Source organism: Ixodes scapularis, unplaced genomic scaffold (assembly GCF_016920785.2).
Source record: "Ixodes scapularis isolate PalLabHiFi unplaced genomic scaffold, ASM1692078v2 ptg001274l_1___fragment_1__unscaffolded, whole genome shotgun sequence".
Lineage (NCBI taxonomy): Eukaryota > Metazoa > Arthropoda > Arachnida > Ixodida > Ixodidae > Ixodes > Ixodes scapularis.
The window spans coordinates 110,583-135,932 of NW_024610129.1; the positions used below are offsets into that span (position 1 = coordinate 110,583).

Sequence of the window (25,350 nt, forward strand, 5' to 3'; positions counted from 1 at the left end):
TAATCGTATTTAATTGAATATTGTATTTGTGTTATTTTCCTTGCGAACCGAAGTTGTTGTCTTTATGTGTGATTACATCCGTCTATGAGTTTGTACATATTATTTTTGTGTAACTTGCGTGTCTTGCTGATCCATGGTTGTTAAAATTTTAGTGTTTTTTATGATGGTGACTCTTCGTATTGTAATACCCTCTGGAGCACTGTTTTGAATAATAAATAAATATTACTATTTATGTATCGCTCACGCTATATATGCCATGCAGTACACAATACAGGTAACACAGATGAGGTTGATTGCCCAGTAAGTTCGATAAACCGAAGACTAAATGATCGTGCAACTGGCAGCGTGTATACATAGAAAGAGCTGGAACACACACATTGAGTTTATGTTTTCAATGATTGGCTGGTCTGAGTTTCACAGAAGCCTCTTTTATGCCTTTAGCTTTCAAATTCGTGATAATTTAGTTGCTTTTGCATCTTTTTAGCATGCTTTCTTCTACTAAAAAATGCTCGATGGGCTGTTCGGAAAGGTTGAACAACCCTGTCCAATTACCATTTTTAATTTTGATTAAAATATTTTTCTGGTTCCATGCCCAAAAAATAAACTAATCCTTTTTTTTTATTGTCCTTGCGAAAAAAAATGTTGAAAGCGCCTTCTCAGTCACGTGCGCGTTTTCCGTATCGCGCGATGTTGGCAATTCGGGCGGCGTCCCCGAGAAACTGTTTTGGCTACAGGTCCAGAAATATTTACTGAATAATTAGGTATAGAAATGATTTAGAAAAAAGTATTAGTCACCGAGTGTTAAGGTCGTTATTTTGAGAAACAAAATCGCAAATGCAGCGTATTGCGCAATAACGCTCTGGATTAAACATTTTTTCTTCGTATCTATATAAGGCAGAGATCTTCACATTTTGCCACTGTGTCTCTCAGTATATAGTTCATCTTTGTAAAAAAATATTGTTGTCCTGGTTAACGGGATAATTTTACAAGAGTTCCTCTCACAAGCGCATTTAAATAAATACGCATTATTTTGAAAATAATTAGAGAAATGCCATCTTTAATATTCTTTAAACTCTACGCAATTTTACGTTTGTATTATGTACTAACAGAATATGCAAAAACATACTGCAATATTTGTGTGGCTGTGAAGTTATAAAGCGAGATATTATACAGCCAAATTGACGCTAAAGCGGCGGCCATAAATGGGGCGTGCACATACGCATTCTTCACAATTGCATTATTATTAAAAAGCGTACAAACGCTACGGGGCGGTCAAGAAAAGACAAACTGACCGAACATTCCTAATACATTTTTGTACAGGCGACACAAAGATGCCCATTGGCCGATCGAGAGACGCCACCCTGTAACATGCTTCGCGGTACCTTCTTCAACGGCCGACGTGTAGCGATTTTGTCTATGCGACGTCAAAGAAGCAACGGGATTGACTTTCTCAAGCAGATCAGCCTACAACCTTGGCGGTAGCATGGCATAGGGGTTAGGGCGCGGCACAACCTGAAACTGCGCCGGCTGTGAGCGCCAATAGATCCGCCGCCGTGAAAAGCCACACATTTCCATAGAAAAAAAGTAACTGCAAATTAAGAATAAAAGAATTGCAATTGACAGAGATTGTCTGTAACTTAATTTATATGATAACGACTTGGAGAATCGTGAAATCCAATTTGGGTATGCTCATGTAACCTACGTCAGTAATGGTGCAGCAAGCCACTTTAAGTGCAAATTCCAACTACACGAGCTGCAGAGCAACAGCTACACGTCAACAAAGTGGATTGTTTCCGAAACTGGACATGGCAAGTGTGCCTGCGATCAAGTCGGGGGTCGTGTCAAGAACCAGGCAACGTTGTACAACCTCCGACGGCCACCACGTCGGTGATCAAGTCGGCGTCAGAGATGTTGCCCCACTGAACACTAAACTGCCGAACGTGAAACTAATCCTCCTCCCGAAAACTGACGTCAATGCGTTCAGAGAAATGGAAGCAAAGGAATGGGACTCTGTTTCTGTTGTACGTGGAATTCAGTCCTGTCACTTGTGGCAGTGTACGCGGTCTGACACTTCGCAACCACAGCTATTTTACCAAGAACAGTAAACGCAGGAAATTTATATCTTTGAAAGTAAAGTCTTCTATAGCTGCGAAAAGTAGATCGAGGTCGCGAGCTTGCGGTGCTACTGAGAAGAAACGAACAGTGATCGCTTCAGGCAATACGGGCAAACAATGTTCATCCTCGAAGTGCCAGGAGAGCGCCGTGATCGACTCAGGTCACCGTCCGGCACAAAGAATGCACGCGATAAGCGCCGAATGTGCCCACAGGATCCTCATTCATTAAACTTGTTAAGAACCATATAAAAACTATGCAAGAAATGTCTAAGATATATAAGAGCATATAAGAATCATATAATAAACTTATAAGAAACTTCTCTCAAGCTTGTTATATGTACGCATAGCAGAACGCGTTGGATAGAGTACAGTTAACACTGAAAAAATAAAAACACAGAAAGTACACGAGGGACAGACACACACAGTTCTTTAAACGAGCAACTACATTTAAATGATGCCCATTACACTATGATGAACCACCTTGGATACGGAGAAAATTAAGTGAAGACGAAAATACTAGAAGGTACTAGAAAACGATAAAGAAAAAGTTAAAGATGGCGGAATTTTAACTTCCTGAAAAGGAAGAAGAAAAAACGGGAGATCTTTTCTATGACAATTCCGGCGGTAGGAAATCCATCTCTGCTGTCGATAACAACAGTGAGGGCTCGGAAACATTGTCTGTGGCAGTTTTGATCTTAAAGGCTTCGATGATCTCTCGCCCATACTTGTCTTTGTGTGAGCCTAGCTCAGTAGTGTTTGCATAGCAAGAAGAGCAATCTTGGCAGGTGCGGGCGTGGACAACAATCGGATGGTAGGAGTCGGATGACGCCTTGTTGGTTTCGAGAAAGTGTTCTCTAAGGCGAACGTTCAGGCATCGTCCCGCCTGGCCAATGTATTGACGGCCACAACTGAGCGGAATAGAATAAATTGCCCTCTCTTGGCATTTGACGTATTTGTTGACGTGTTTGATGGTGCATTCTGGTGGACGACTTTCTTTATTTACCCTTTGGCACATTTGTTTTAGCTTCATCCGACATGTGAATACTACCTTCGTGTCGAAGCGGGCAGCGAGACTCTTCAGGCGGTGGGAAGTATTATGCACATATGGAATACAAGCCGGGCGTGTGTGGCTGCGTCCATTGTTGTTAGATGATCGGCGGTTGGGCCCTGTAATGAGATGCTGAATGGTAGTACGGAGGAGGTCTGCTGGATACCCGGCTCGGAGAAGCCGGTCATGCTGACGTTGGACGCTTGTTGATGAGAGATGGGGACAGGATTTTGAACAAGAAGAGGCAAACAGGGTTCCAATAATTCCAAGCTTTACCAGTTTAGAGTGGTTTCTGCAGAAAGGGAGGACCGGTTTTTAGAGCGCAGCTCTTATGGCGCATTCACACTGGAAGCGGATCCGCGTTCGCGAAGCGGTCGCCGATGCGGTTCGCGAGCGACCCCGTTCAGACTCACCAAGAGGCGGTTGGCGGTTTCTCGGCGATCACGCGTGATCTTTTGAGACTTGCGTTTGGCAACCCTGTTTTACAATCCAAAATCCACTGTAATTCAAGATCCAAAGCCAAAGTTTTGCTATTTTGGCACTCGGAATATTTTTCTCCGGGATGTTCGCACGCATTACAACTCCGAGTTCAGGCAGCGAAAAAAAAAAAAGAAAAAAGCATGGATCCGCCAAACTCGCCTGCGATTCCCTCGACTTCGCCCACAAGCAAAGCCCAGCTAGGCGCGCCTTGCTGACTCAAAACAGGATGCCCCCGATCTTTTCTTCGAAGTGGACTCTTCCCGCATGAATAGCTGACCTTGTTTTCGGGATAGAGGGCGAGTTTTCCCCCCTCGTTTTTGAACTTGTTGTTCGCTCTTATCATTTTCGAAGTTGTGAGCGGTGGGGTGGACCGTGGTGCGGGGAAATGTGTTCGGTGCTAGCCGGTCGGGGCTTCGTTGGTGGCGGACTCTTCTCTCGTCACTTGCTCGTCGATCGAGTCTAGGGTTTGTTTGACATTAAGCTCAAATAAACGCCGTATGGATTACCTCTGCATTGTCTGGTACGTACACTTTATTTCTTGAGTACGTTCCCTTTATTTATTTTATTTATTCCTTGAGTACGTTCCCTTTATTTATTTAGTAGTAAACACTACAGGTCGAGCTAGCGCAGGTACCCTGCCCCCTCCGCGGTAGTGCGTTGGCTACGCAATCGAGTTCACGACGTCTCTATCGGTCTTCGTGGTGGTCATGCACGATGTCGAAAGCTTTCAATAGTTCACGCGACTATCTTAGTGGGTAGAAAGGCTGACATTTCGGTCGATCAGGGGCGGGTTCCGACGTTCTACTGGCAGAGATTAACAAGGCAGCGAGCTTGGGCTGTGGCACTCGGAATAATGAACAAACTCTTACCCGAACCAAATCACCGGTGCGAAGCCCGTTAAAATTACGAGTCAATTCTTTTCGCGGCGCATTCAAATGACGGACGTGAACATCAAGTTTCTCCGTTCATTTGTCGAAAGCTAGGACTACAGCGCCTTGGACGCCTCTCCAGCGACAGGTGCCATCTTGTTTCGAAAGTCACTGACGTCACGTCAGCGTCGCGTTGTGGTTGGTTGCCGCTTTGCGGTTCGTGAAAGCGGTTGGGAGAAATCGGTCCCGAAGCGGTTGGTCAAAACCCGCTCCAACCGCTCGATCCTAGCCGCTTTGCGGTTGAGAACGCGCGGATCCGCTTCGCGAACGCGGATCCGCTTCCAGTGTGAACGCGCCATTAGGGGCCCGTTTCCGGCTTGAGCGGCGTCGGCGTCGGCGTCGCCGTCGCCGTCGGCGTAACCGCGAGGTCACGTGACCCCCTGAGGTCACGTGACCCCTGAGGTCACGTGACCCCCTGGTCACGTGACCTCAAGGAGTCACCTATCCCTCAGTACGCATCCATCTTCCTCCTCAAGAGCTGCGCTCTAACCGGCGTTACAGGGAATTGTAAACGGCTTTCATATTTTTTTTTTTTTAACGTTGCTGGAAACTCCAGCATATGCCTTGTGGATGAAGATAAAGCCTTAAATCCAGATACTGGAGTCCGTCTTCTGTTGGTTCTTCACTTGTAAACCTAAGACCCGACGAGCAGGAATCGAACGCTTCACAAATGGCCCGTGAGGAGATGGAGGTCGGATGAATAACAAGATAGTCATCTACGTATCGAAACACTCGGTATTCGGGGGCGAAAACATCCAGTCGGGAATTAATTGATCGGTCTACGTACATGAGAAAGACTTGACTGAGTATTGGGGCTAGGCAGGAGCCTATACAAACACCATTCTTTTGTCTTAATATGTTGCCGTTGTATTCAACGAGAGTTGGCTGAAGGTATAAGGCAAGGAGATCTGTGAAATCCTTAACTGTGATCCCTGAGGTATTTTGAAACATACAGAGACCATGTTCATGGATCCAGACACGGAATTCAAGAGAATACGGGGGTCTAGGCTGTAGTAAAGCTCTTCTATGTCTAAAGAAAACATGGAGAGTGGCTGGGTGGTGGAGTGTAGGGGGGAAAGGTGCGAGATAAGATCTGTGGAGTTTGAAATTCTAAAGCGCAGGAGGAGCGTCACCGTGGAGAGATGTTTTTGTAGAAATAAGGCCAAGGGTTTCTGCCAGCAGCCTCTTTCAGATACGATGCTTCTGAGCGGCACGCCTTCCTTATGCGTCTTGGCTGTGAAAAATACGGAAAAATACTGTTTTGCAGGTGAACCGAGTGTTTTCTTGAGAGCGGGCAGATTCATCAAAGTGCGACAGTCTTTTTGCCTCTGCGCGCAGAGATCCAGATGGCTTCTTCTTTAGTTGATCAAAGTTCTTTTCCAGTGCATTCGTGACCTTCTCTTCATAGGTTCTTTGATTCGACCACGAAAACACTGGTCTTGTCTGATTCGAGCAATTTGAGTTGCCCCCGCCGCAACTCTTCAACTGCTTTCCGAATCGGGAACTTGCCTGCTTTCGGAGGGGGGTGGTAGCAGATAGTGGAACACAGGGCGAGGCGACTTGATGTACCGAAGTTAATTGGTGAACTTTTGAGGTTTCCATCCAAAAATATGGATGGAAATCAGGCTGGAAAGCATTAGAAGTTCTCACAGGCACTTATTTAGCCAGTCTGCCTGTGAACGTCGATTTCGTCACTATTCTTGCCCTGGACTAGCACCGTAATCACAAAGTCACTAAACGCTTGTGCTTGATTGAGAGAGACTGCATTCGGTGCAGAACGCAGTTTTCTTACTGCTCTGGACAGTGACAATAAATTTGAGGGATGTATTTTCGCCCACAAAATTGTATTTAATTACAATTGTATTTGAAATACCCACGTTTTAGTATTTAAATACAGACGTCAAATACATTACCCAATTTGTAAATAAATACAAATGCAGAATACACAAAGCATTTGAAATACGTATTTCAAATACTTGTATTTGAAATACTGCCCATCCCTGGTTTTTATACTGTACTATTCTCATATGATTCATACATATCTTGTATCATTCATATGTGTTTATTGGACACAGAAATTTCTCATACCAATTAGATTTTTGGATAGGGCTTTGCACTCTACACGTTAATTGTACGGCGCACCAGGGGTTTGGGGATTCGTATTAGGGTTCAACGAAAAGCCAAATATAACGAAACAAACCAATCAACGCACCTCTTCATGACACCCCTCCTGTTAATTCCCGGGGTCAGTCGTAAGGCTGTTTGGAAAGGCACTGCGTTGATTTTCGGATTTGCACACTAAATACATAACACCCTTAGGCTATTGATGTAACACACTACGTGTGTTGGTTTAACACCAAAACAACATTGGTGTAAGTCTTCGGAACAGTGTTAGGGTGCTTGCGTACGCCCTACGAATAGGGAGGATAGCTTGCGATGTTAGCAGCATCCTAGGGATATTCTTGCGGGCAACAAGTTTGCAAAGAACAAACCCCACATACAGTCCTCACACACGCACAGAAACAGCAAGTACGGGCGTAATAGATCACGCACGAAAGCGGAGCCATTACCCTGCTGACTGGTTCACCCCCTTATATATACTCAACTATTCAAAGACACACATTCAGAGTTGCCTTTGTTTTTTCTTCGGTTTTTTTGTTTTCGTCAACATTTCGCTTAATGCATAATATATCTAAGTTCAGAAATGTTTCTTCAGTAAAGAGCATTGGTAGAGGCTTGCGTTAGTCGAGATCGTCACTAAAACAACCTCGCTAAAACGGATGTCATTGCGGCGAAAGTGTTGTTCGCCTCACCATATATCTTCTTGCAACCTTTTTTTTTTACACCGTTTAAGATAAAGGGTGTTAAATGCAACATAACCCTATTCTATGATCGAAAAGGGCGTATTATGGTGCAGTAACGGTACTGAAAGGGTTTAGTAATGGTGGAAAGTCACTGGAACAGCGTTTTTACACCCCAAAGCGTGTAAAATATTTTAGCGTATGGGCGGAATAGTGTCTCTCACTTCTAGCATTAAAGAAAGAAACTATTTTTGTTTTGGCGCGTTACGTTTTTGGGTAAAAAAAATGAAACACAATAATCTTTGTGGTATTCCGAACTCTTATACCTTCTCTCTCGCGTCACCTGCATCGTGCCGTCATTAAGGGTACATCAAGTTTGCGATTGAGTTTTGTCTTCAACGCTTTCTGCGATTCTTGACTTTTCAAGCTACGGTTCGGTCACAACAGCACACCGCACCCGGCCAGCATCGCCGGTAGTGGCCGATAGTAGAGGAGAGATGGTCTTGTTTATTTGGGGTGAATAGGCCCATAGAAATTTAGTAAGTGTTGGGTGGCAATAGTAACAAGCTTTCAACACATTTAATATTAAACTAAAAGATACTTTAAAACGTATTCATCAACTGAGTAAAACATTCCACTGCTCACTAAGCTACCCCTTGATGACGTCAGATTGTGGTTTCCAGGACCGCGATGACAGCCGCCGATCGAGAAATAGTCTGTTTTTTTCCTTTGGAAATACAAAGTAAAATTGGGATATTAAGGCAAGGTGGCGTGTTTTCTCTTCTTGCCAAGACAGGCAATATATAGCGTCCAAACTGCAAACGTTTCCGACGTTAAAACCGTCTCACACTGCGTTCTTAAAGCAACCGTTGAACAGTCGTATTTTTTTTATTTTTTGTTAAAATTACTACCATCGGTGAACAAGGATTTCTCTTACTTTACCGGTTATGTGGCTGTACCTGTTGAGGTACGTTGAAATCTTCAAAATTAAAAATCTCAGTTTACTAAAAAAAAAAAAAAGAATGCTGCTGTTCCTGAGGCTGCTTCAGTCCAATACACGTGCTAGTGGGACCCTCTGAGACCTCAACGAATCATCAAAGGCAGAAATAAAAAAGTAATAAAATTAATGGTTAGATTCCACTTTCATAGATTTCACAAGGTAGGAAAGGCATTTCATCAACGTATTTTTCTCGTCATGCCTACACTTTAGTTTTTATCACCGCGTTTTTGTTTGATTGCTCGCTTTGAAAACCACGAGAGCTGTAGTCTGTAGCAGGCTATAGCAACAGCGGAACAGATGCTCCGACAAAACCCTCTTCCTTTCGAATCGCATTGAACGGTTCGCAGAGCGAACCTTGCAGAGAAGGAGAGTGCGGAGGGGGAAACCACCAATCATGGCGAGCAGGGAGCTGTCCTGCTGTTGTAAAGCTGCTACAGACTATAAAGGGTCGGAGCCCCGACTGCATGCTACCAGCTGACGAGAAGAGCGTCTTCTGGGGTAAATATTGTGCAGGCACTTAATCGAAATCTTCCAAAGTAAGTTGGTACTTTCACTCACTCAAATGACAGGGGCATAGCAATACCGAGGCGGCCGTTGTCACTGACAGCTCAATAAATGCAGGGCGTGCCTTACTTCTCAGGCATCTTTGCTTCAGCCTCCTTATTAAGCAATATCTCGTTCGCTGGGGAGCGACGGTAAGATCCTCGACATACCCTTGAACTGTCGACAGCTCAATGGAGGCCGGAGAGTCATTTAATGATTCGTCGCTGTTTGGTGTTGTTTTTGTTGAAACGCCAGGAAAACTGTCGAGGAACTCTCGTCCTTCTGAAATTAAATTATTGCTGGAGCTAATTTTTTTTTTCTGCACGAGGAGCAGTGTTTTTTTTTAACTCTTGCCTATTTTTTTAACCAAAATGTGAAGTTCTAAGCAGACACCTTTGTTAACCTAACAAATGAAGGAATACAAAAAAAAAAGTTACGCAGACAGGTTTTATACTACGAAGAAAAATATTTCACCTATGTATTTTGTCTCCCTTTCGGGACTCGCTTTATCGCCAGGCGAGCACGTGGTAAGATATCTTGAGGTTAATCTATTGTCGCTCGACACAACCTCATAAATATTTCATATGTTGCAGATCATGACACCGAGGAGAGTTATAGCTGGTGTGCTCTTTGCCATTATCGGTACGTGCCACATGATATCTCTTTAAAAACTAGAAACGCCGTACGCCGAGTTTAGATTCCCAATACGTATCTCAGGTCGCACTTTGACAGCTCCACTAATACCGAACCTTGAGCAGCGAAGGGCAATAAAGAATTTTAGTATGTCGTTTCAATACCTCTGATAACGATACTCTTTGAGTATGCCTCGCATCGCTATCAGGTATCGTTATCGGAGGCATAGAAACTATCTGCTCGAACTCCCTGGTGTCAGCGCAGAACGTGTTTTCAAAATTATTAAGATCTACATTTGAAAAGGGTGTCAGTGGTGTATACAAACCATTCCAACTAAGACATCCCCCCCTTTTTTTTGTTTTAATCACACCCAAACGTCATAGCGTGCGTGACAATACTCTGTTTCATAATAACTTTTCAAACTGTGGAGGCTACGGCTCTGCGGTCCAATGAGAACGTTAGAGAGATGCACGTGACTAGACGAAAGGGGAGAATGTGTGTCACTACACCAAATGCGAGGCGCGTGGCCCGGAGGAACCGCCTGTCGTCTGCTAGCCAAGAGTCGCCTGCTCCGAAACCAACTAACTTCGGATGAACGTCCACAGCAGCAACATTTCCGTCCGCTAGAATAGCGAGCACTTCGGGAACAGTTCATGAGACAACCATACGCTCAATTTAGCCGCGAATTGGTGTCAGGTGCTAATGCCAGGGCGCAATGCGATGTTTTGAGTGGAAACGGCCGATTGCACGGCTGCGGTCAGCAACGGCCACGGCGCAACAAGTAGAAAAAAAAATCGAGAGTGGATACAGATGTGGCGTCACTTTTTTGCTTCAAGTATAATTAAAACACATTAATTTGTGATTGTTTATTCTTTATTCTTCGTATCTTTTAGTTAGAGATGGAATCGCGCGAGTTCCATTGCTGTTTAAAAAAAAAGAAGCCTAGAACTACTTTTCGTCGCGGACGGCGCTATGGCCGTGGCGGTAACGAGGCCCCCGTGGCCTCGACCATGGAGTGTTATGACGTGCCTTGCTCCGGCGCTCTTATTGGACCGCGGAAGCCGCAGCTTCCACAGTTCGCCAAGTTATCGTGAAACGGTGTATAATGGTGTAGCGCCATGATCGGGAGGGAGGGTGTTAACCAATACAACCTAGAAGACAAGACCTTTTCCACCCCAAACGTCATCACTAGTTGATACACGCAGCGCCACCTAACCTTCGCCAGCCTCGCCCCCAGCGTGACTCGCAGCGTTTCCCACCGAGCGCCACGGAGCTCTCGTATACATGGAGCTCTATGGCCCCCGTAACCGAAAACGGGCAAAAGTGGGCCCCATTTTACCATTAAAATTAAAAGAAAAATCACTTATAACTTCTGAGTAAGATCACGGTTGGTGCTGAAACCTTGGCATCTTGCTCGAAAGGTTGGGGCTACGTTCTGACGGAGTTCGAGCTCTCCGCGGTGTCCAGTTTCTTTTGCGGTGCGAAAAGCCGGGTTCGGATCTCTCACAAACACCCCATACATTCCAAATCTCTTCGCCGCATGTCACATTGCATAGCATTCTTATATAAAAACGCTGCTCATTGGAAACCCCACCATGTGCTTTCGCATACATAAGCAGTAAGCTAGAGAAACAAACGCCTCACTTGACCCACGTTTTGCAACAACCAGAACTAACTCTGGCTCCTGATAGGCGATTCTGAGCAAAACCCAGACTGGGCCGAAAAGGTCACTTTTGGTTCTACCTTGGCTTCTTCGGGCATTTTAAGGCACTAAATGCGCAGGCAAAAAGCACATTTTTGTCCCAAAGAACTGCGATGCCCAAGTGTTCATGGCATTAATATCTGTTTTAGGCGATATTTTTTAATTTGTTCAATATAGCAAACAGCGTCTAGTATCAGCAGCCAAGATACGTGGCTGATACTGAAATAAAACTTGTCCCGACAGCCCTGAGCCAACTTCGCCCCGGTGGCGGAGCATGCCCTGGCACCGAAACGCAGTGCAATGCCGGCTGCTGTCCCCTGAAGAATGCAGTCTGTTGCTCGGACAATCAGCACTGCTGCCTCACTGGCTACGTATGTGACCCCCCTTACTGTATCGGCGAAGCCGGCAGCTCACCCGTTCCGGCGGAAGACATTGAATAAGCTCATATTCGACGTAAGTTCACAACAACCCCCCTTCCTTTTGGGTGACCTGTGCCATGGCAATGTTCTACCCTGTTAGCAAAAATAACACGCCCAGACGTGTTAACCGTTGAACCATAGCGGACACGTCGAAACGTGTTCGTTTTACACGGAGCCATCTGTGTTTTTCGTCTACACATGAGGTGCTGTGTAAAGTTAACACGCTACACCGTGTTTGCCTTCCGAGAAGCACGGTTCAACGTGTTCCTTGTGAAACATGGCGGCCAGCAGCCGAGAACAGGCGAGGGACGAGCCCAGCCAGCCGCGCCTTTCAGCCGAACTGAAAGCATACAGGACGCGTTCGTTCTCGTTCGATGTCTTTTATGCACAGTAAACAGTCTCCGAGCGGCGGACGTAGCTACGTGCAAAGGTACACATCGCGACACTGTTAGCGCGAACACGACGTCGGCGCATTTTCGCATTTTACTTTTAAATAGTATTATTGCGCACGAAATTTTATCGCTTACATTATAGAACTAAATGAGCTCTTTCCGTAGCAATAATAACTTGGATGACATCCCTTGGTTACAAAGAGAGAAACTGGAAAAACCGGCGATCGCTTGTTCGCGCTAACAGTGTCGCGCTCTGTACGTACGTGCATCGTCGGCGGTCGGTGGTGTCGGCAGCTACGACAAAACCGCTAGACAAAAAAAAAAAAAAAACGAATATTGAATTTACATGGATAAATAGCTCAAGCAAACTCTTGTAATCGGGCGGTAACTTGCGCCACCTAGTGCGATTTCTAGCAACCAATGAAAAAAAAAGCAGGAGTGGGTTAATACGCTGGGAACTATCACGAGTAGACTGCTACTCTACATACCTCACAGACAAGACGAGCACCACGTAGGACACAGCAGCGACACATACACAAACACAACACCGACACTACGCCCGACACTTCCTAACACTAACAACACTAACAACGGACTCTCCCCGCGGCGTATATATGCTTGACATGTACGGGTGAGCTCTTTGGTCGCTGACCGTTACCGATTTATAGAAGAAGACACAGAACACGGCACAATGGACAGCAGTATGTAAGAACTGTTTGCATTTAAAAAGTATGGAGGCAAAATCTGTAAAATTAGTCCTTTGCGAAAAACAACGATGTACTAACAATAAATCTTAAACCGGCCATGAAAAAGTTCAAATTTTTGTTATTTTCATGGTCGACCAGTGTTATGAGCAGTCCGACTCGCTTGAATCAGATAGAAAAACAAATGATTGGGATTTTATCAGTACGTATTCAATAATCAATGGAAATTATACTTGCGCAAGGCATTTTTTATATATATTATTGTGAAGGACATCCGCCCAACACTTCACTTCCGCTAGTTGTAGTACGCGTACGGGAGCAGACGCCTTCACTTTTGGGGCGTTTTGATGCAGATTGTTGTCGTCTGTCGTGTTGGTGTCGAGCGAAGCGGTGAGGCTTGGGAGTTTGTGACCGGTGTTATTCGTGATCATTATTGTGGCGCTGATGCGTTTTTTTTTTTTTTTTTTTTAATATTTTTATGTAGCTACATTGAAAATTCACGAGCCCGTGGCACTGCATTATGCTAAAATCGCGAGCTCCTTCTCTGTTGACGTCGTTTTTCTGGTAGCACTCGTGGATACTGCAAGCGTTTAAACAGTGCACAGTCTCGCCTACATCCGCGGTGACGTACTCGACCTGTTGAAACATATTGCTTGCGTCATTTTGGAGTACGCAAGGCAATTATCTCGCTGCTCTGGTTTCGGTTATAAAAGCAAGGCAAAACGCTCGTAGTTCCCGCCCTCAGTACACGTTGGACATCTTCCACACTTTGACACTGGATAACTGGATGAACGAGGATTTACATTTACTTCTGAGGTCACACTCGCCGCTTCCTCACCGTCGAGCAGCAGGATCAGCTGGCGACAAGCCGCGTATGAAAGGCTCGAGCATCAACAGCCCAAGTGCACTCGGTGCCGATGCGGGCGATGCGGGTTTCTGTCAACCGCTAGCCCAGCACAGACCGTGACCGTTCCAGCTCTTCGTCATGACGCGGTGTTGCAGAAAGCAGCGTATAATACCACTACACGGACCACCGAAGCGAACGCACTGTTATCGTAAATCTTGGCTTGTGATTGCGCCTAAATTTGTAAATAATCTTATTCTTTTTTCTGGAGACGCAAACAAAGGGCATAACAAAATCGTTTGCATATTCCGCATACCTCGCAAAAGCGTCAGTCACCTTGCGAGAAGCGCAAAACATGGTGTCCGCACCGTCCTGACTTTCCAGTCTTTTACCTGCTTTAGAGCAGTTTGTACCTGTTAGTAGGTATGTCTACAGAAACTGCAACTTGAAACTTGGGGCAGTGCCAGAGGGAAAAGAGACATATTCGGGCCTTTTCCCAATGTAAAGGAAAACCACTATGTTCTCTACGTAAAAAATTGGTCTCAGTTCATGGATCTGTGGGCAGGTAGAAAATCTTGCCCTATAGTTTATTCACACCGCATGATGAGCGCAACAAACTCACACGAGTCACACGAGATTTACAGGAAAACATCGGTGGTGTCTTAAGTTTCCCTGAAATTCTGTATAACCGGTCGTTTGCGGGACCGAATCATCTACTCGAGCGGTGTGCGTCGCTGTGCGAACACGTCGCTGTGCAAATGCAGTCTAACGACACGAAGCATAGAAACGGCAGATTTAGGGAAACTATCCGAAGTCCCTTGTTCAATTAAAACGACGTAATTTTGTTGAAAACGGCCGCAGCATTTTACTCACGGTATGCGTCGGGAATCTTCCACATTTTGAAACGGAACGAAGGAAGATTTACTTTTAGGAACGCTCGCTGCGTCCTCCCCGACCAGCTGGACCGGATCAGCTGACGACGACGGGGCTAAACCCGCCAAACGCAACCCCACAACAACCAATATGAGCTCCGCGTTAGTGCGGGTTTCTACCTACAAGCACCGCACCACACACCACGAACGTTTCGGCCCTTTCTCGCATCGCCGTGTTGCCCCAAAGAGAACGAGATCGCCGAAGAACGCAGCGCTGTCGTGAACCTTGGCTTGTGGTTGCGCACTCGTGGACCCGTGACTCCCCTCGCTTTCAAAGCACACACGACGAATGGTACTTTCCGTCTTCCGGGAACGTCACAGGGGCACTTCTCCGGTCACGTCTTCACTATGTGCTCGCAAACTGCGAAGCTCTATGCGAAGCTTCTCGCGTCCCGTCAAACCAAAACAATAGCGACTGCCAGAAATTTCTCCAGTCAAACAAAAAGAACGAAAGCCAACCGGCGCTTGCTTCCAGCGTACATCGGCGTTGCACTTGCGCCGTGGCCAGATCGCTTGCAGTTGAAGGTTGAAGCAAAAACGAAACCAACTGCAATGTCACGTGTTCACATCGAGGACACGCTTTTTATATCCATTTTAACTGTTTGGAACGAATAATTGGACCCATGACTTTATTTGTGGTGTGTAAGAAACTATTATCAAGAGCCCTAAACTAAATGCAAACATGGGCGACATGAGGGAAGCCGCATTGCCATCGACCAGAAAATGGCGGCGAGCCACGGTAAGCGCGGGTTTCGCCAACGTCCCGCGACATGGCGTAATTGCTTTTGGTGCATATCTGTTTCCGAGACATGTTTCTTTCGGCGGCATTTGTCTCGACGGTCCTTTCTAAGTGTGTCCCCAAGCATTCCGGTGCTTCGATAGCCTGCAATGCCGCGGTCGTCGCCGGAGGCGATGCGTGTTATCGAGGTCGGCTACACGGTTATGCGTGTATGACCGAACCAAAACACGTTTTTTACAACCTCGCATGATATCTGAACGTATTATCCGTTACTCATCGTGTAAATTTATGGTAATTTGTGTAAATAGCGTGTTTTTCACCCCAAATATTCACCAAATACACGGCACTTGCTAACAGTGTAGCAAAAAGATCTGAGGTCCGCATGCCACCAACACGCGTCTCTGACGGCTCACCCCTGGTGTGGCGCTGTGTCGGAACAGCGCACGCGACGGTTCACTTCACTGGATTCTGGTTTCTGCGCACCCGAAGCGGACTTGTTTGGAAGCAGCGCGTTGGTGTATATACTGGGCCTGGAGTCACGAGCGAAGCTATACGGGTCAGCGTAACGGCACTTCTACCCTCTCGGTACTACGAATCATTGTTGCCAGTTAAAAAAGAAAAAAAAATCTTTTAGGCGAAATCGCGGAAAACGCTGTCCGGTCCCCCGGAAGTGTTAAACCAGTCTGACGCGCCAAGCGAAACGGCATTACTTAAACTTCCTGACACCATGTTCAAAGCCGAGGGATCCGGAGTTTCGAAGGCTAGCTATCGCCAATAACGCAGTCTTTCTAGGAAAAAAAAATGGCTGCGCCCACAAGAAAATCAGGGACCAAAGGGACGATACAGTGATGTCTCGTTATTATGGACACCTCCGTTCCCGTAAAACAAAAATGGTCCATAATGTAAGTTGTCCATAATAACGAAACAAAAATGCATGTATTTTCCCAGTCTGTCCACGAAAGTGGCGTCCTCATAGGGGGGCATCAATATTAACGGGGCCCATATTAACGAGACATGCGTGCTTCCTTCGACTTACCCGGGGCTCCTGCACCACACACACACTGTGATTCCCCCAAACCAACCAAACGTATCACTGTGTTGATGTCGCAGTTCAAAAGCATTGTACTTTTTTGTGACCTCTAGCTGTTTAGGTTTTTTGTCTAAACCGAAAGGTGGTTGTGTTTTGTACCAGCCATCACTTAGTTCGTTTTATAACGTGGGTGAGTGTTCTGCGCGCGACCTTGAAAAACAGGATTTTCGGTGGTTTGGTTGCGGTTGTAGTTTTGTGTATAAGGAGGTTGATTGATTAAAATTATTTGCGGAGTTTGAGACGCTATCTGTCCCCTGTTACTTTCTTTTCCACTGTCAAAAAAGGAACTTCTCCTTCGGTTCCAGTTTTGGGTTAAAATCATCCTGGCAAACTTCCACCAGCTCACCTGCGGACTGACCGTAATCTCGCTACTCTTGGCATAGGTATTATTTTGTGGCTTTAGGCAAAGTACACCTGACCGACTTCTGGATGGCAGCTTTGCGTTCCATCGCGTTTTATTTCAAAGGGAAGCTCAAGCACTCTAAGTAATCTGGTCATCGCACTTATCTTCGGGAGAAGAAAACGCAAACGGTATTTATTTTGAAATATGCGTGCAGCAATCGCCTCCGGGCATACGACAATCCCCTCTGTCACCTGCTACCTATCCAGAGTGTTGTGACGTCATTGACGTCATCCGAGGGTCAGCTTAGTGACGAGAAAGGATCATCTGACCCCATTGGCGACGCCACTTTTCCTAGCTTTCACTCCGCTATACTATTTCTTCAAATTCAAGAACCTTTTCAGCTTCTCTTTAAAGCATGAAATCAGGGTGAAGAATATAAATCAATATAATTTAAATTGTGATTTAAATCAGCTTAGTTTTACAATAATGGTTTAAATCAAACCTTTCCAGCAAAAAATAATTAAAACAATGCATTGTTTGTTTAATATTTGATTTATTATATGCAGCCACATTTTTTATTTCATTCGAAAAAAAATCATTAAGCAAGGAAGAGCTGTATAGGGCTTTCGTTCTACCTTACCATAAGTTCATCGGCTGCATGACGGCCTAGACCAACAAGATCCAAACGCGAAAACAAAAAGTTGAAACTAGAAAAGGATGTCCTTCGACAAGAACGACACGTCAAGCGAAGCTTTTCTGACCCTCTAAAAGAAGATCAAGTTTCTTTAGACGTCACCATGTCTATTTTCGATCTCTTCTACTTTTTGATGTTTCTTCTATACTCCAGTGTCAGGTTAATTCAGAACAGTTAAGATCAAGCTCTTTTCGGTCAAATATGGCGGGGATTACAGAAATAAATGTTGTTAATAGATCGATCTAACTAAGCGTTTCATGCATGCGTGACGCCTCCATAACTGTAGTTCACAGGAGACAGGCGTCATGGCACAAGATGGCTCCGGCCGTCTCGTGCTGGGCTCTCTGAGAGCTCCAGCGGGGTTATAGTTTTCCCAATCTCTGCCTGCAGTTGTGGAGTAACGAACTTGACTCTCGAGGTCGGTCTAATAAATTGAACTTTAGATTTCCAGTAACGCTTTCGTCCGCATAGTTTTTAGTTATCAGACGAATGTACCAGTCAATCTGCCAAGTTGAAAAATACAGGTAGTCATAGGAAATCACCATGTCTAGTTACAGTGATTCGAAGAGAAAGAAACGCGTAGCAATCAAAATTTATTTTTTTATTCTTCACCGGGCTATTGAATATGGTGTCAAGAGACTACCCAATCTATATTTTGCTATAGAGTCAGGTATACTTTTAATAAAGATAAAAACTGAAGTGCTCGAAAATGAAACCGAAACATGAGCACTGAAGCTCATGGCCGAGACCCGTGGACGATGTGTATTAAGGAGGAGGGAGAAATGTAGACGAGGAAATGCCAGAAGTCACGTGGCTCCCGCCGACCGCGTTTTTTTTTTCTCTGCTTCTTGGGCGAGTGCAGCAGACAACAACGACGACGAACTTGCGTGCACCCATTATCGTGCGATTGTTTCGCACTCATGTCCCTTCGGCTCGACGTTCTGCGCTTGAAGATCGATTCGCCGGAACTACGAACAACATGAACTGAAGAGCGTTTTGGCAACATTGACTGGCAAAAGAACGAATAAAACAAACTCGGGACGAGGGAAGACGAACATTTCCCAAGTAGCGGCCCCACGTCCATTGCAGTGTTGGTTCGTCGTGCAGCGTCGTATAGCGTCGTCCAGCTACGACGCTATATTGAGAATAACCACTGATCACTATGACTCTTTGCTGGATTCACTCGCGTTCGCCCGCTCCGCGAGTGCGGCCAATGCCACCACGATCGCCCATATTTTTGGTAGTGTTATATTATCTCTAGCCACACCATAATAGTAGGGTGGCGCAATCTACCGCCCGTTAGATAGGGTACACATTTTCCACCCGCAGCTGGCTGAAGGGTGGCAGGGCGACTTCGTGGAAACCTTGGGAACAAATAAATAATTTTTACCCCAGCGTATCACTACGCGCCAGGATAGTCACAAAAACACTGAATGCTTGCCGATGGTAAGTTCTTGTCTTTTCGCGATCTGGGCGATTTAAACAGCGCGCCGCACAACATGACGGCATAATCGACCTTCCTCTGTCGCATCCACTGAGTTTCAAGAATCTGCTTGGTTCGTCGAGCGATTTACATTAAGCACGAAATATCACCCATGGTACAATCTGCTAGACCCACGGCTATCTTTATGGCAGCCTGCCTGCCGCCACAGCGTTGTCTGCCATATTATTATCATGGCTAGAGATGGCCGACCGTGGCCACATTTCTGCGCATAGGCGTATCTGTGCAAACGCGATACAGCAAGTATTCTTAGTATGTTTATACGGCCTGAACTTAGTCTGCGTCAACGGGCGACTTGTCTCTCAGCTCTAGATGAGCAATTTAACTAAGTTCAGTACTACCCCTATAGCCTGGTGTCTTTAACGTACACCAGGCAGTAGTAATGCACGACCTCACGCCGGTACGATGCTCATACAGATTGAGAAGAGCAGGGGTGGGGAAGAATGAGGTGTACATGTAGTACAGAGAGTTTCCGAGGAACGCGAGCCATGTTTTTTCGGCCAGGGCAGCCAAAGTATGCATCCCAGGAAGTCTAACATTCTGTGGAAATGTGACGCTGGCAGTTGAGATAGAAAGGAAAAGTTTTATAACAAGGCATTATCTCGATCAGAAGATAATAAAAAAAAGCAAATGTTCGATATGAGCCGACGTCTACCTATGCCTAATATCGTTAAAACAAGAAATGACACGGTGAGAGCATATCGCATTTATTTCAGTGAAAGGTAAACGGAAGAAATGTTTTCAGCCAGAAAGAGGATGTTGTTTTCTTCGCTGCTGACAATTTGTGTTTCCATTGAATTAGATACTACAAGCGCCTACAGTGTGGTTTCTTGTTTTGACGATATTAGGCTTAACTGGACGTCGGCTCATAGAGAAGATTCATCTTTCTTAATTATCTTTTGAACTACGTGACGTCATGTTCTCGAACTTTCGAGTTCTATTCGAACCGCTAGCGTCACATTCTCACGAAGTTAGAGCTTTCTGCGATGCTTTGTTTATTTACCGGAGCTGAAAAACACAGTTCTCGTTCCTCAGGAACTCCAACCACTTCCTGTTATCTGCTCATATTTTTTTTTTTTTGTTATCAACGCATTTCCAGTTTTTTGGAGGCCAAGAAAAAGGATTTCACGTACTTTTTCATTCTTAATATTGAATGTCTCCCTTAGATGACCCTCGACTTTGAACATATTTGGTGCACATAGTTTTACCGCCACGTGACCATAGAAAAGAGAGTGAGCGCGACTGAAACCTGCCAATTCTCGAGCGACTGCTTCCGGGCGGAAAGAAAAACAATTTTGAACCACAAATCGTGTTCTGGGTAGGTGGGCTCTCAGGCCATGTTCAAATAAAAACCTCGGCAGGTATTAACACCCTGTCCAAATTATCTGATGTAAATCAAGTAAATCTGAATTACCTAAATATTTCCACCCTGCATGAAATGTATTTTGACGAAATCCTCAATCCAAACGTTTTTTCCGTCCGTCCGTACCTTTCCCATTGAATTTAACAGGAAATTTATGTCGCGTCGCCCAGAAATCAATTTATTGTTCCTATTATAATTTGAAAAAAAAAAATTTGTTGTCACGTGACCCGACGTCACGAAACCGACACAGAAATTAATTTACTCCGCTAAGTTTAGCGAGAGAATTTATGTCACGTGACCTATAAACCAATTTAGTTTCCTGCTAACTTTTTAAGGGATATTGACTTCACGTGACTTCTGTGCTAAAGTTAGTTTGCCTGTTAGATTTAGAGGAAAAATTAATTAAAAGACAGGTTCTTCTTCACTACCCAAAACGACAGTTTAATGAAGCCATGGGGAATTCTTGCCTTAACTCGCGCGCGTTGTTGGTTTGGTTACATCCATAGCGCAATTAGTAGGTCCAAGTATGTTTTTGAGCCGTCCTATGTATCAGAGAGAAGAAATAATTAAAAAAAAAAATTTCCATTTCGCAGCAGAACTGGTGTTCCCGAATGTTCTTTTTTCCCGCTGTCGATTGAAGATTGGAATAACCTGCCAAGGAACATTGTTGAAACGGCATTATCAGAGCTGTTTTTAAAAATATTCAATGTTACCTCTAAATACCGCAGTTCATTACGTCTTGAATAATTGTGTTTCATCTTGTGTTTGTAGTGTACACATTTTATGTATGTGCCCTTCCCCACTATAATGCCTCTTCAGGCGATGTAGGTGTGCAAATAAATAAAAAAACGAATTAAATACGGGTTCCCTCTCTTCCGCCTGTTATCTGTCCAGAGCGTCGGGACGTCATTGAAGGCATCCCAGAGTCAGGTTAATGGTGAGCAAGGTTTAACTGACCTTGCTAATGACGTAACTTTGGCATGGTTTTCTCTCCAGTTTAGCGCTTTCCTACTGTTGACGCGCCGCAATAGGCAAGTTGACGTCGAATTTTCAATTTGCTATTACGACCCTGCTATTTATAAGTTCGAAATAAAATTTAAGCCATAGATGCCTAAACCTCAACATTTACTGTTTGTTTTAATTCAAAAACCTTTTCAGCTCCCTTTTTAAGGGGCACTGGCAGGGTATTTTTGCTCGCCAAGGTTTTATTTGTACATGACATATGAGATCCCAAGTACCGAGAAAAAAAAAACAGTTTGCGGCTCGAAATTCGTTTTCTTTCCGCCCGAAAACCGCCGATCGAGAACTGGCCGGTTTGAGTCGCGCTCACTCTCTTCTCCGCGGTTACGAGCCGTTTTCTATGGTTTCGACACAACCACCAAATATAATCAAAGTCTTAGGTCATCGAAGGCACACACATAATATTAACAATAGAAGAGAAATATGATACACATTTTTGTGGCTTCTAAGAAGCTCTAAATAAGTTGATTAAAAAAAACAAAAAGAAGTTGCACAGCCACGTGATTTCCGCCAATTCTGTCCTCGATATTTTTTCTTGCTCCTCAGTACAGTCTAGGTTTTGGTTTCGAGCAGTGTAGTTTTTTTTTTTTATTTTGTTAAAAATATATGTGGCGCTGTAGGAAATTATTGATTCCGTAGTCTTCTAACACAAATAAATCACCTGAAGCCGTTATCGGCGTTGTTTCGCAGCAGATTCCCTGGATGTGAACCATGTAGAGTCGTCGTGGCACGTACCGTCACAAAGTTGCACGACTGCATCGTGTCACATGACGTCACGTGGATCCGAGTCGTTTCTCGGAAAATTTGTTTTCAACCAAAATATAGTGAAGATTTTCCAGAATTTTTATCGTGGAAGCGTACGCAGCATTTCCTGGCTGAAACGTAGAAACCTTTCCATAAATTTAGCGGAAAAGTTGTCCTCTAAATTTGGCGGCTGTGTGCAGCAGAGTTTGTTCAGCAAGCTGTGCAGCACCTCAGTTGTGTCGCGGCAGTTCATGTGCGACGCACGGCAAGGAACCGGGAAATTTAATGTCTCTGCCAGACACGTGGCTGAAATATAGCAACTAAATTCTCATACTCAGTACTTCCTCGAAAAGGAACTAAGTACACTACTCATTACTACGATTCAAAAGAAACGCCTTGTCTCAGCTCGAAGGTAACGCGCTATTTTCTGGTTACTCTGAATCCGTTGTGTTTATGAAACAGCATCAGCTTCCTGTCATTATGATTTCTGGCGTGTGAACGCGCTCATGCGGAGATAACCGTTGCTACACCGACATATCATGGTGCACATCTTTGAATAACCTATCAAGCGTTTTCTCGTTGTGCAAATTACAGGCCCCAGCCGGGGTGAGAACTAGGTTGGACACTGTGTTGTAGACGTCCCCCTCGCCAACTGAACACCGTCACTCGTTACTTCATTAAACAGTAACAAAATTATGCTACTCGGGCTTTCTCCTCAGAAATAACTAAGTCGTTACTTCGTTTCTGAAAAAAGTACAAAGGTACAAGTCACTCGTTACGTACAATTCCCTGTCCTGGAACCTTTTCTTCATGTTGCAGGTGACGCAGTTTTTTTGCCGGCTTTACAGGTGTGTTCCCTCGCCTTTCTCGGTCTGCGCTTTCCCGATGTGAATCCTTTGGAGGGACATTTGTGGCCGTTAACACGCCTCGGCGATCCTCAAGCCGCCTCGCTGAATTTCATCTAGTTTTCTGCAACTCTCAGCCTGCGTCTTTGTGTTTAAATAAACAAAAATATTACAGAATCGGGAGTTTTTTCTTATGACTTAAGAGATTCAACGTACCCTTGCCAGAAATATCACAGTTTCGTAGGGGACGAAATCATTTGACGTTTTATCCGTTGAATTTCCGCCGCTTACGTACTACTCAAATCAGTTTGCACACTTTCCTGGAGGTCCGACATTATCGTGACAACAATAATTTTGACGAAAATAATCCCTGGAGAAGGGGAACAAGAGGGACAGAGGACAAAAACAAATCTCCAAACACAGCTAGGTGACTGTTGAGCGACCGAAAAAATCCGCCTGGTACGGGTATGGAACCCGGAACCGATATCCGGACCAGGAGGATTTTTTCTGGTCGCGCACCAGTCACCTAGTTGTAACAATAATAATAACGGTATATGGTTTATTTTCGGATGCGACGAAGTATGATTTGGGTCTGCCGAAGCCAGAATTGGCTTGTGTGGCTAAACCACCAGTAGTAAAGTTATAAATCAATTAATTTCAACATTGTGAAGAGTGCATCAGCACATAAGACACACAAACACACGCACACAAGTTTTAAGAAAAAATAACATTGAAGCATTGGTAAAGTTAGAGTCCAGAGTTGATGGTATGTGGATAGTCGCATTACATGAAGAACACGCACACATACATCGAAATATTAAAAAAATGAAGCACAGGTCCATGTCAAGCTGCCACGGTACTTGAGTTGTAATAAAACTCCCATCACTGGCCTAAGAAAAAAAATATTTAGAGCACAGTTTAAGACGTCCAGAAGATGAATCTGGTTCGTGCAGGCACACTTGATTTAAATTAGGTCTCGTAGGGCTTGTTTCAACTTTTTTTTTCGAATCCAGGTCCCACACTCTTTCAGGGAGACTGTTGAAAATGTCCGGTACATGGTATATTCCCCAGGTAGCACGCCAGAGGAATGCCCAACTTGGGCAAAGGTCTGGCAAACATAAGGGCCCAACTTTGGCGCAGTTAGGTTTTTGCACCATGGCATTCATCAGTGCCAAAGTACGGTGCCTAACTATAGCCTTAGTTGGGCGATCCTATGGCATGCCAAAGTTTGGCTCTTCTCCGGTACGCCAGAGGAGTGCCAAAGTTGGAGCCATACTTGAGCCATAACTGCCATAGTAAGTCCTAATCTGGGAATTCGGGGCGTGCCAAGGTTTGGCATTTCTCTGGTCTGCCAGAGGAGCGCCAAAGTTGGTGCCATACTTCAGCCATAACTGCCAGAGCAACGCCTAATTTCGGTATTTGGGACGTGCCAAGGTTTGGCGTTTCTCTGGTCCGCCAGAGGAGCGCCAAAGTTGGTGCCATACTTCAGCCATAACTGCCAGAGCAACGCCTAATTTCGGTATTTGGGACGTGCCAAAGTTTGGCTTTTCTCGGGTCCGCCACAGGATTGCCAAAGTAGTGCAATACTAGAGCTATAACTGCCAGAGCGATGCCCAATTTGGGTATTTTGGACATGCCAAAGTGTGGCGTTGCTCTGGTCCGCCAGAGGAGCGCTAAAGTTGGTGCCAGATTTGAGCCATAACTGCCATAGTAAAACCTAAACTGGGAATTCGGGGCATGCCAAGGTTTGGCGTTTCTCTGGTCCGCCAGAGGAGCACCAAAGTTGGTGCCATACTTCAGCCATAACTGCCAGTGCAACGCCTAATTTCGGTATTTCGGACGTGCCAAGGTTTGGCGTTTCTCTGGTCCGCCAGAGGAGCGCCAAAGTTGGTGCCATACTTCAGCCATAGCTGCCAGAGCAACGCCTCATTTCGGTATTTGGGACGTGCTAAGGTTTGGCGTTTCTCTGGTCCGCCAGAGGAGCGCCAAAGTTGATGCAATATTTCAGCCATAACTGCCAGAGCAACGCCTAATTTGGGTATTTCGGACACGCCAAAATTTGTTTTTTTCTGATACGCCACAGGAGTGCCGAAGTGTGCCATACTTGAGCCATAACTACCAAAGCAACGCCTAATTTCGGTATTTCAGCCTCGCCGAGTTTGGCTTTTCTCTGGTCCGCCACAGTTGTGCCAAAGTAAGTGCCAGACTTGAGCCATAACTGCCGCAGTAAATCTTAATTTGTCGATTCGGGGCATGCCGAAGTTTGGCTCTTTCCTGGCTACCCACTGAAGTGCCAAGTAAGTGCCAAAAGTGGCAAAGAAAGCCGAGAGGCCAGCCCAAGTTTCGAATATCTCTGGTGTGTCACAGAAGTGCTCTTTTACGCGTCCCAGAAGAGAAATAAAATAAATAAGCGTTGGAAGCACGATAGTAAGATGTCATCACCTCCGTTCCCAAGCAGCACGGCAATACT

The 25,350-nt window shown here is 45.1% G+C and overlaps 1 long non-coding RNA gene across 1 annotated transcript; it reads left to right on the forward strand.

Moving 5' to 3' along the window:
* The first annotated feature begins 8,827 nt into the window (after positions 1 to 8,827).
* Positions 8,828 to 23,057, forward strand: LOC120841062. Its single transcript, XR_005715686.3, has 4 exons — positions 8,828 to 8,908; positions 9,509 to 9,557; positions 11,494 to 11,703; positions 22,884 to 23,057. It is a non-coding gene; the product is annotated as an uncharacterized LOC120841062 (long non-coding RNA).
* Positions 23,058 to 25,350: the final 2,293 nt, after the last annotated feature.